This window comes from Arachis hypogaea, chromosome 16, assembly GCF_003086295.3.
Source record: "Arachis hypogaea cultivar Tifrunner chromosome 16, arahy.Tifrunner.gnm2.J5K5, whole genome shotgun sequence".
Lineage (NCBI taxonomy): Eukaryota > Viridiplantae > Streptophyta > Magnoliopsida > Fabales > Fabaceae > Arachis > Arachis hypogaea.
The window spans coordinates 86,058,239-86,069,732 of NC_092051.1; the positions used below are offsets into that span (position 1 = coordinate 86,058,239).

Genomic DNA, 11,494 nt, shown 5'->3' on the forward strand with positions numbered 1-11,494 from the left:
GAAGTTTCTACAGAGAAAGAGAAGAAATCAAGGAGATGACCAGTGAATACCGACGCGGACGCATGGCTCACGCGACCGCGCGGAATGGAGGAAATCGCAATGATGCGATCGCGTGCCTGACACGAACGCGTGGACTGTAATCTACACAAATGACGCGAACGCGTGACCGACGCGTACGCTTGACATGCGCCACATGCAAAAAATGCAGAAAAATGCTGGGGGTGATTTCTGGGCTGTTTTGACCCAGTTCTTAGCCCAGATATCACAGATTAGAAGCTGCAGAAAGGACAAATCAAGTGGTCTCCACCCATCAGCTGAAGACTTGTTAATTAATTCGAATTTAAATTCAAATATTATTTTAGGAAAAGATATTATTTTAATTTTAATTTTAGAAATTTGATTTTTAAATTATTAGGATTAGTTATAAAAGGGATCCCAATAGGGTGGTTCCAGAACAACATTGGAGAAGAACATTCCACAATATTGTGATTTGTTTGTGTGTTGAATTGAGTTTCTTACCTGTGCTAGTAGTCTGTGAATGTATAGAGATGATTAATAACTGTTGTTATGACTGAGAATTAATTATATGGCTGAAAGATATTTAATATGACAAATTTTGCGATCGAGATCTGTTCTGGCTTTAGAAATTTAAAGAAAGTAATTAATTATCTAAAGTAAGATTAAAAAGTATTTCAAAAGGTTTGACAAAAATGGTTTTACAAGCAAAGTTAATTATTTGCATGTTAATCATTACTTTTACGGACTGAGAACGTGTGGTTTATTCTCACCCCAAAATCTTCCACCCTTTCAGTGACTGATAAACCCCAATTTTGTGGTTTATCTTGTGCTTAATTTGGGGAATTTTACCACCTTTTCCCACATTTATTTAATGAAATAGCATGGCTTTGTAATTCTCCCTTGAATTATGCTTAAGTGTAAAAACATGCTTTTTAGGCTCTTAAATTGGAGATTTTGATTCACTTTAATTCCATTCGATGCCTTGATGTGTTTGTTGAGTGATTTCAGGTTCATAAGGCAAGTATTAGATGGAAGAAATGAGGAGAAAAGTATGCAAAGTGGAGAATGCATGAAGAAACAAAGATTGGGAATGCATCAATGGGCGCGCACTCATACAAGGCGCGCACGCGCAAAAGTAGTTTCGCAAAGAGACGCGCACGCGTACATGACGCATTCGCGCGGATGAAGAATTTGCCAATCGACGCACATGCGTCGATACTCTCACGTGGCCCACTTAAAGGTAAAACGCTGAGGGCAATTTCTGAGCTGCCCAGGCCTAAATCCAACTTGTTTCTGAGTGTATTTTATGCAGAATTGAAGTCCAAGCAAAGGGGGAGCAATTACTTTAGCCAACATGAGCCTTTAGTTAGTTTTTTAGAGAGAGAAGCTCCCTCTTCTCTCTAGAATTAGGTTAGGATTAGGTTAAATTGTTTTAGATCTTGAATGAATTACTTGATCTCATATTGTTTCTAATTTCTCATTTCTATATCTTGATTCTCTTATTTGTGATGTTAATTTCTCATTTTGCTCTCTTTTGTGATGATGAACTCATGTTGGATTTGGGTTACATTTAATGCAATTTGATGTTGATGTTTCTTTTATTGATGAATTGAATTATGAATTTACTTTTCTTGCAATTAGTAGTTGGTAGATTTTACTATTTCTTGCAATTTATGATGTTTACTTCTATTGCATTCTATGTGTTTGATGAAATGTTCTCTTTAGTTTTTGAGTAGTTTGTCAACTCTTGGTCTAAGCTAAGGGAGTTGGGTAAACTTGAGTTATTGGGTATGATGGATTTGGTGATTTGAGAACCCTTGGTGATCAATTTGATACCCATTGACACTAACCTACTACTAAGTTAATTAGTAGGTAGGTTGGGACTTAAGGGTTGATGTGATCAAACCTATTTGATGTACTTCAAGCTTAGGAGTAGATATTATGTACTTAAGGCTTTTGGAAAGTAGACTTAATCGGTTGGCCTCTCATGATTATCAATATTTGGTTTGTTGAAAAGGATGGTGATCTCAGTTACCTAAGTCGTAGCCAAGAGTTCTTTATCTTATTTTCTTTAATTACTTGTTTAATTTACTTTTCTTGCCCTCTTATGAACCAAAACCCCCTTTACCCCTTTATAGCCAATAATTGAGCACTTCATTGCTTCATAGGGAGACGACCCGGAGTCTAAATACTTCGGTTAATTATTATTTGGGGTTTGTATTTGTGACAAAACCATATATATCTTAATTTGATCTGAGGATTGACTATCGGTTTGGACTATACTAACAACGGAATTATTTTGTGGAATTCCGAACCGGTATGAATTCTTTGCGATCAAATTAATGGCACCGTTGCCGGGGAGCTATGGTGCTATGTTATTGGCTATTGTATATATTGTGAATATCTTGAATTTTGGTTTGTTTCTTAGTTTTTGCTAGTTTAGGATTTTATTTTCTTTGTTTCTTATTAGTCCTTATTTTTATTTCCTCTTTCACTATGAATTCTCATCCTTTTGGCTATGAGTGTAGTTCAAACTATGTTGTAGGAAATGGAAGCTCCAATGAGGATATACAACAAGGATTTGGAAATCAAGGATGGGGGAACCCCAAGCTTATGAACAACCTTCATAGCAATAACCCCCTCCGAACTCTTATGGGTATAATCCTGATCCTAATGTGTATCAATCCAATGTGTGTGATGACCCTCATTGTGGTTGTCAACCACAATCATCATATGCATATGATCCCACTCCTCAATATAGCCCTAAACCATACTCACATGCCTCACACCATCATTCAACTTCATATGACTATAATCCATACCCACCATACTAACCACCATATGAACCTCATCTAGAACCACCACCATCCCAACACCAATACTTCCAAGAACCACAAATTCCACATATACCACCTCAAGAATTCCACCAATATGAACCACCTTCTAACATCAACAATCTTCCCTCAACCAATAAACCCTCTCTTCCACCACCACCTCCCGATGAAGCCTTCATGTTAGAACTGAGAGACCTTGAATCTTGTATCTTAAGGCGACAAGAGGAGGATGAAACTAAGTTTAAGGAGCTAAGAGCAAGGATAGCTAGCATGGTAGAAGCTGTGAGTCACCTAACATCCCACCTAAGCTCATGTACCCTAAGTACCCCCATTGTTGAATATGGAGAAACAATCAAGGAGCCTAGTGAGGGAGTGAACTTGAAGCTCCATGGTGAGGAAGAAGAATTGAAGCAAGAAGTACAACAAGAGGAGAAGGTAGAGATTAGCAAACAAAAGGAAGTAGTGGGTGGATGTTTAGGATATGTCGAGCACATAAAGGAATCTCAAGCTGAAGAACCGTCCTCCACGGAGTATGGATGAGATGTTAAAAAAGAGAGTAAAGTTGCAGAAGTAGACAAAGAGTCAAAGGAAATTGATCAAGAAGTGGATTCCATCACTAGTGATTTTTTGCCCACATTGATCAATTCCCTTGACGATCTTGCTGAGCCTTCTCTCAGTGGACTAGAATGCAAGGTTGAGGAGGATGTCCAAACTCCAAGGCCTATTGTAAGTGAAGAACTGGAAGAAGCATTCCAAGCAGCAAGCCCTCCTATCTATGATGATTCCGCATCAACATATGACCCTTCCGAGTTTGAAGAGTCCTTCCCCAAAATGCTTAGACTTTATGATGAGGTAGACTTCACTAGACCTCCTATCTATGATGAGAGTGATGGGGAAGAGATAGAAGAAATTAGTGAAGAAGAAGGTGAACTTGAGGAAGCTTGGCAAGAGGAGAAACTTGAAAAACCTTGCCGAGTGGTGGAAGCCTCTAGAAGAGGATGGACGGGAGTAGAGCGTACTTTATCAAGATCTTTGGGAACTCCTTCACCTAGTTTGTCATCTAATTCTTCACTTGAGTGGGTAAAACTTCTAACTCTCAGCTTTATTATCCCACTTGAGTATGGTTTGCTTGAGACGGATGGTCAACTTAGGGCGCTTTGTGGAATTAAGCGAAAGAGGAGGATGTTTAGTGGTTGTCGTTCTAAATCTAGGCTCATTATGATTGGAAGCTCAAAATTAAAGAGCATGGATTGGTGTAATACTCAATTAAATGGGTCTAGGAGGATAGTTTGGTGCTTTCATGAGAATTCAGCTTTCTTGTCACCCGGACGGAATCAAGGCGATCAACTAGAAGATGGGTGCGAAGATAAGATACGAGATCCTGGATCACTGGTATGCGAAATTGTTACTCAGGTTGTAAAATTTGTTGTTCGTTCTCTCCCTGGAAATGGCGCCAACAAACTGGTGCACAATACCATGGTCCAAATATAACTTCACAACTTCGCACAACTAACCAGCAAGTGCATTGGGTCGTCCAAGTAATAAAACCTTACGTGAGTAAGAGTCGATCCCACGGAGATTGTCGGTATGAAGCAAGCTATGGTCACCTTTTAAATCTCAGTCAAGCGAATATCAAATGGTTATGGAGTTTTCGAATAATAATAATAAATAAACAGAAAATAAAGATAGAAATACTTATGTAATTCATTGGTGAGAATTTCAGATAAGCGTATAGAGATGCTTTCGTTCCTCTGAACCTCTGCTTTCCTGCTGTCTTCATCCAATCAGTCTTACTCCTTTCCATGGCAAGCTTTATGTAATGGTGTCACCGTTGTCAATGGCTACATCCCATCCTCTTGTGAAAAAGGTCCAAATGCTCTGTCACGGCACGGCTAATCATCTGAGGTTCTCGATCATACTAGAATAGGATTCACCCTCCTTTTGCGTCTGTCACTACGCCCAGCACTCGTGAGTTTGAAGTTCGTCACAACCATCCCTTCCCAGATCCTACTCGGAATACCACAGACAAGGTTTAGACTTTTTGGATCTCAGGAATGGCCATCCATGGGTTCTAACTTATACCACGAAGATTCTGATTAAGGAATCCAAGAGATACTCATTCAATCTAAGGTAGAACGGAAGTGGTTGTCAGGCACGTGTTCATAGGGAATGATGATGACTGTCATGATCATCACATTCATGTTGAAGCGCGAATGGTTATCTTAGAAGCGGAATAAGTTGAATTGAATAGAAACAGTAGTACTTTGCATTAAATCATGAGGAACAGTAGAGCTCCGCACCTTAATCTATGGAGTGCAGAAACTCTACCGTTGAAAATACATAAGTGATGAAGGTTCAGGCATGGCCGAATGGCCAGCCCCCAAACGTGATCAATATGATCCAAAGATGAACTAAAAAATCATAAGATGATCCGAAGATGAAAATACAATAGTAAAAAGTCCTATTTATACTAAACTAGTTACTAGGGTTCACAGAAGTAAGTAATTGATGCATAAATCCACTTCCGGGGCCCACTTGGTGTGTGCTTGGGCTGAGCTTTAGCTTTCCACGTGCAGAGGCTCTTTCTGGAGTTGAACGCCAGTTTGTAACGTGTTTCTGGCATTCAACTCTGGTTTGTGACGTGTTTCTGGCGTTTAACTCCAGACTGCAGCGTAGAACTGGCGTTCAACGCCCTTTTGCGTCATCTAAACTCGGCCAAAGTATAAACTATTATATATTGCTGGAAAGCCCTGGATGTCTACTGTCCAACGCAATTGAAAGCGTGCCATTTTGAGTTCTGTACCTCCAAAAAATCCACTTTGAGTGCAGGGAGGTCAGAATCCAACAGCCTCAGCAGTCCTTCTTCAACCTCTGAATCTGATTTTTGCTCAAGTCCCTCAATTTCAGCCAGAAAATACCTGAAATCATAGAAAAACACACAAACTCATAGTAAAGTCCAAAAATGTGAATTTAACATAAAAACTAATAAAAAAATCCCTAAAAGTAACTAGATCCTACTAAAAACATACTAAAAACAATGCCAAAAAGTGTATAAATTATGCGCTCATCACAACACCAAACTTAAATTGTTGCTTGTTCCCAAGCAACTGAACATCAAATAGGATAAAAAGAAGAGAATATACTATAAATTCCAAACTATCAATGAAACATAGCTCCAATCAGATGAGCAGGACTTGAAGCTTTTTGCCTCTTGAATAGTTTTGGCATCTCACTTTATCCATTGAAGTTCAGAATGATTGACATCTATAGGAACTCAGAGTTCAGATAGTGTTATTGATTCTCCTAGTTCAGTATGTTGATTCTTGAACACATCTACTTTATGAGTCTTGGCCGTGGCCCTAAGCACTTTGTTTTCCAGTATTACCACCGGATACATAAATGCCACAGACACATAACTAGGTGAACCTTTTCAGATTGTGACTCAGCTTTGCTAAAGTCCCCAATTAGAGGTGTCTAGGGTTCTTACGCACAGTCTTTTTTTTCTTTGGACCTTGACTTTAACCGCTCAGTCTCAAGTTTTCACTTGACACCTTCACGCCACAAGCACATGGTTAGGGACAGCTTGGTTTAGCTGCTTAGGCCAGGATTTTATTCCTTTAGGCCCTCCTATCCACTGATGCTCAAAGCCTTGGGATCCTTTTTATTTACCCTTGCCTTTTGGTTTTAAGGGCTTTTGGCTTTTTCTGCTTGCTTTTTCTTTTTCTTTTTCTTTTTTTTTCGCTAATTTTTTTTTGCAAGCTTTTGTATTCACTGCTTTTTCTTGCTTCAAGAATCATTTTTATGATTTTTCAGATTATCAAATAACATGTCTCCTTGTCATCATTCTTTCAAGAGCCAACATATTTAACATTCTTAAACAACAACTTCAAAAGGCATATGCACTGTTCAAGCATTCATTCAGAAAACAAAAAGTATTGTTACCACATCAATATAATTAAACTAAGTTCAAGGATAAATTCGAAACTCATGTACCTCTTGTTCTTTTGAATTAAAATATTTTTTATTTAAGAGAGGTGATGGATTCATAGGACATTCATAACTTTAAGACATAGTTACTAAATACTAATGATCATGTAATAAGACACAAACATGGATAAGCACTTAACATAAAGAAAACGAAAAACAGAGAATGTAAGAACAAGGAATGAGTCCACCTTAGTGATGGTGGCGTTTCCTTCTTGAGGAACCAATGATGTCCTTGAGCTCTTCTATGTCTCTTCCTTGTCTTTGTTGCTCCTCCCTTATTGCTTTTTGATCTTCTCTAATTTCATGAAGGATGATGGTGTGCTCTTGATGTTCCACCCTTAATTGTCCCATGTTGGAACTTAATTCTCCTAGGGAGGTGTTGATTTGCTCCCAAAAATTCTGTGGAGGAAAGTGCATCACTTGAGGTATCTCAGGGATTTCTTGACGATGAGCTTCCTCATGTGTTTCTTGAGCTCCATGAGTGGGCTCTCTTGTTTGCTCCATCCTTTTCTTAGTGATGGGCTTCTCTTCCTCATTGGGAATGTCTCCTTCTATGAAAGCTTCAGCTGAGTAACATAGATGACAAATAAGATGAGGAAAAGCTAGCCTTGCCAAGGGAGAGGACTTTTCGGCTATTTTGTAGAGTTCAAGGGAGATGACTTCATGAACTTCTACTTCCTCACCAATCATGATGCTATGAATCATGATGGCCCGATCCACAGAAACTTCGGATCGGTTGCTAGTGGGGATGATGGAGCGTTGGATGAACTCCAACCATCCTCTAGCCACAGGCTTGAGGTCCAGTCTTCTAAGTTGAACCGGTTTGCCTTTTGAGTCAATCTTCCATTGAGCTCCTTCCACACATATGTCCATGAGGACTTGGTCCAACCTTTGATTAAAGTTGACCCTTCTAGTGTAGGGGCATACATCTCCTTGCATCATAGGCAAGTCAAACGCAAACCTCACATTTTTCGGACTAAAATCTAAGTATTTCCCCCGAACCATGGTGAGATAATTCTTTGGGTTCGGGTTCTTACTTTGATCATGGTTCCTAGTGATCCATGCATTGGCATAGAACTCTTGAACCATTAGGATGCTGACTTGTTGGATGGGGTTTGTTAGAACTTTCCAACCTCTTCTTTGGATTTCATGTCGGATCTCCGGATACTCATTTCTCTTGAGCTTGAAAGGGACCTTAGAGATCACCTTCTTCTTGGCCACAACATCATAGAAGTGGTCTTGATGAGCTTTGGAGATGAATCTTTCCATCTCTCATGACTCGAAGGTGGAAGCTTTTGTCTTCCCTTTCCCTTTTCTAGAGGATTCTCCGGTCTTAGGTGCCATCAATGGTAATGGAAAAATAAAAAGCTTATGCTTTTACCACACCAAACTTAGAATATTTCTCGCCCTCGAGCAAGAGAAGAAAGAATAGATGAAGAAGAAGAAGAAAATATGGAGGAGAGGAGGGAGAGGTGTATTCGGCCAAGAAGGGGAAGAGAGGGTTGTGTTGTGTGAAAACGAAGAAGAATTGAGGGCTTTATATAGGGAAGGGAAGGGCGGTAAGGTTCGGCAATAAGGGTGGGTTTTGGGTGGGAAATTGATTTTGATTTTTGAAGGTAGGTGGGGTTTGTGAGGTAGGTTTATGAGGAAGAGTAGATGGATGTGAGTGGTGATAGGGAAGAGAGATTGAGGTGATTGGTGAAGGGTTTTGGGGAAGAGTGTTTATTGGGAAGAGAGGATGAACATTGAGAAGAGGGAAGAGAGTGAGTGGTGGTAGGTGGGGATCCTGTGGGGTCCACAAATGCTGAGGTGTCAAGGATTTGCATCCCTGCACCCATTAGGCATGTAAAATGCCTTTGCATGCAATTCTGGCATTTAAACGCCGAATTGATGCTTGTTCTGGGCGTTCAGCGCCCAGATGCAGCATATTTCTGGCGTTGAACGCCAGCCAGATGCTTGTTTCTGGCGTTCAGCGCCAGCTCTTCCTCAGTGTGCATTTCTGGCGTCTGAACGCCAGGATGCTGCTTGTTTCTGGTGTTCAACACCAGATCCATGCTCTGTTCTGGCGTTGAACGCCAGCCAGATGCTCCTTACTGGCGTTTAAATGCCAGTAAGTCCTTTCTCCAGGGTGTGATTTTTCTTCTGCTGTTTTTTATTTTTCTTCACTTTTCTCAGTTGTTTTTGTGACTCCCCATGATCATGAACCTATGAAGACATATAACTAATAAAAAATATAATTAAATAAAAATTGGGTTGCCTCCCAACAAGCGCTTCTTTAATGTCAATAGCTTGACAGTGGGCTCTCATGGAGCCTCAGAGATGTTCAGAGCATTATTGAGACTCCCCAACACCAAACTTAGAGTTTGGATATGGGAGTTCAACACCAAACTTAGAGTTTGGTTGTGGCCTCCCAACACCAAACTTAGAGTTTGACTGTAGGGGCTCTGGTTGACTCTATTTTGAGAGAAGCTTACTGTGCCTCTTTTCCATGTTTACAGAAGGATGTCCTTGAGTTTTAAACTCAAGGGAGTCCTCATTCAATTGAAGGACTAGTTCACCTCTGTTAACATCAATTATAGCTCTTGCTATGGCTAGGAAGGGTCTTCCAAGGATAATAGATTCATCCTCATCCTTCCCAGTATCTAAGATTATGAAATCAGCAGGGATGTAAAGGCCTTCAACCTTTACTAATATGTCCTCTACTTGTCCATAAGCCTGTTTTCTGGAATTGTCTGCCATCTCTAATGAGATTTTAGCAGCTTATACCTCAAAGATTCCCAGTTTCTCCATTACAGAGAGTGGCATGAGGTTTATTCCTGACCCAAGGTCAGATAGAGCCTTCTCAAAGGTTATGGTGCCTATGGTACAAGGTATTAGGAACTTTCCAGGATCCTGTTTCTTCTGAGGCAATCTCAGTTGATCCAATGCATTTAGTTCATTGGTGAACAGGGGAGGTTCATCTCCCCAAGTCTCATTACCAAATAAATTGGCATTCAGCTTCATGATTGCACCAAGGAACTTGGCAACTTGCTCTTCAGTAACATCCTCATTCTCTTCAGAAGAAGAATACTCATCAGAGCTCATGAAGGGCGTAAGGAGGTTCATTGGAATCTCTATGGTCTCTAGATGAGCCTCAGATTCCTTTGGTTCCTCAGAGGGGAACTCCTTATTGATCACTGGACGTCCCAGGATGTCTTCCTCCTTGGGATTCACGTCCTCCCCTTCTTCCTTGGATTCGGCCATGATGATTATATCAATGGCCTTGCACTCTCGTTTTGGATTTTCTTCTGTACTACTTGGGAGAGTACTAAGAGGGACTTCAGTGATCCTTTTACTCAGCTGGCCCACTTGTGCTTCCAAATTTCTAATGGAGGACCCTGTTTCATTCATGAAACTCACAGTGGCCTTAGATAGATCAGAGACTAAGTTTGCTAAATTAGAAGTATTTTGTTCAGAGTTCTCTGTCTGTTGCTGAGTGGATGATAGAAAAGGCTTGCTATTGCTAAACCTGTTTCTTCTACCATTATTAAAGCCTTGTTGAGGCTTTTGATCCTTCTATGAGAGATTTGGGTGATTTCTCCATGAGGGATTATAGGTGTTTCCATATGGTTCACCCATGTAATTCACCTCTGCTATTGCAGGATTTTCAGGATCATAGGCCTCTTCTTCAGAAGGCGCCTCTTGAGTACTGTTGGATGCAGCTTGCATTCCATTCAGACTCTGAGAAATCATATTGACTTGCTGAGTCAATATTTTATTCTGAGCCAATATGGCATTCAGAGTATCAATTTCAAGAACTCCCTTCTTCTGAGGCGTCCCATTACTCACAGGATTCCTCTCAGAAGTGTACATGAACTGGTTATTAGCAACCATGTCAATGAGTTCTTGAGCTTCTGCAGGCATTTTCTTTAGGTGAATGGATCCACCTGCAGAAGTATCCAATGACATCTTAGCTAATTCAGACAGACCATCATAGAATATATCCAGGATGGTCCATTCTGAAAGCATGTCAGAAGGACACTTTTTGGTCAGTTGCTTGTATCTCTCCCAAGTTTCATAGAGGGATTCACCTTCCTTCTGTCTGAAGGTTTGAACATCCACTCTAAGCTTACTCAGCTTTTGAGGAGGAAAGAACTTGGCTAAGAAAGTCGTGACCAGCTTATCCCAAGAGTTCAGGCTATCCTTGGGTTGAGAGTCCAACCATACTCTAGCTCTGTCTCTTACAGCAAAGGGAAAAAGCATGAGCCTGTAGACTTCAGGATCTACTCCATTAGTCTTAACAGTATCACAGATCTGCAAGAATTTAGATAAGAACTGAAAAGGATCTTCAGATGGAAGTCCATGAAACTTGCAGTTCTACTGCATTAGAGAAACTAATTGAGGTTTCAGCTCAAAATTGTTTGCTCCAATGGTAGGGATGGAGATGCTTCTTCCATGTAAATTGGAATTAGATGCAGTAAAGTTACCAAGCATCCTCCTTGCATTATTATTATTTTCGGCTGCCATCTCCTTTTCCTGTTCGAAAATTTCTAAAAGGTGCTCGCTGGATTGTTGTAATTTAGCTTCTCTTAGTTTCCTCTTCAGAGTCCTTTCAGGTTCTGGATCTGATTCAACAAGAATGTTCTTGTCCTTGCTCCTGCTCATATGAAAAAGGA

General features: G+C 40.3%; 1 non-coding gene across 1 annotated transcript; it reads left to right on the forward strand.

Moving 5' to 3' along the window:
- The first annotated feature begins 10,841 nt into the window (after positions 1 to 10,841).
- Positions 10,842 to 10,949, forward strand: LOC112761957 (small nucleolar RNA R71). Its single transcript, XR_003182323.1, has one exon. It is a non-coding gene; the product is annotated as a small nucleolar RNA R71 (small nucleolar RNA).
- The last annotated feature ends 545 nt before the right edge of the window (positions 10,950 to 11,494 follow it).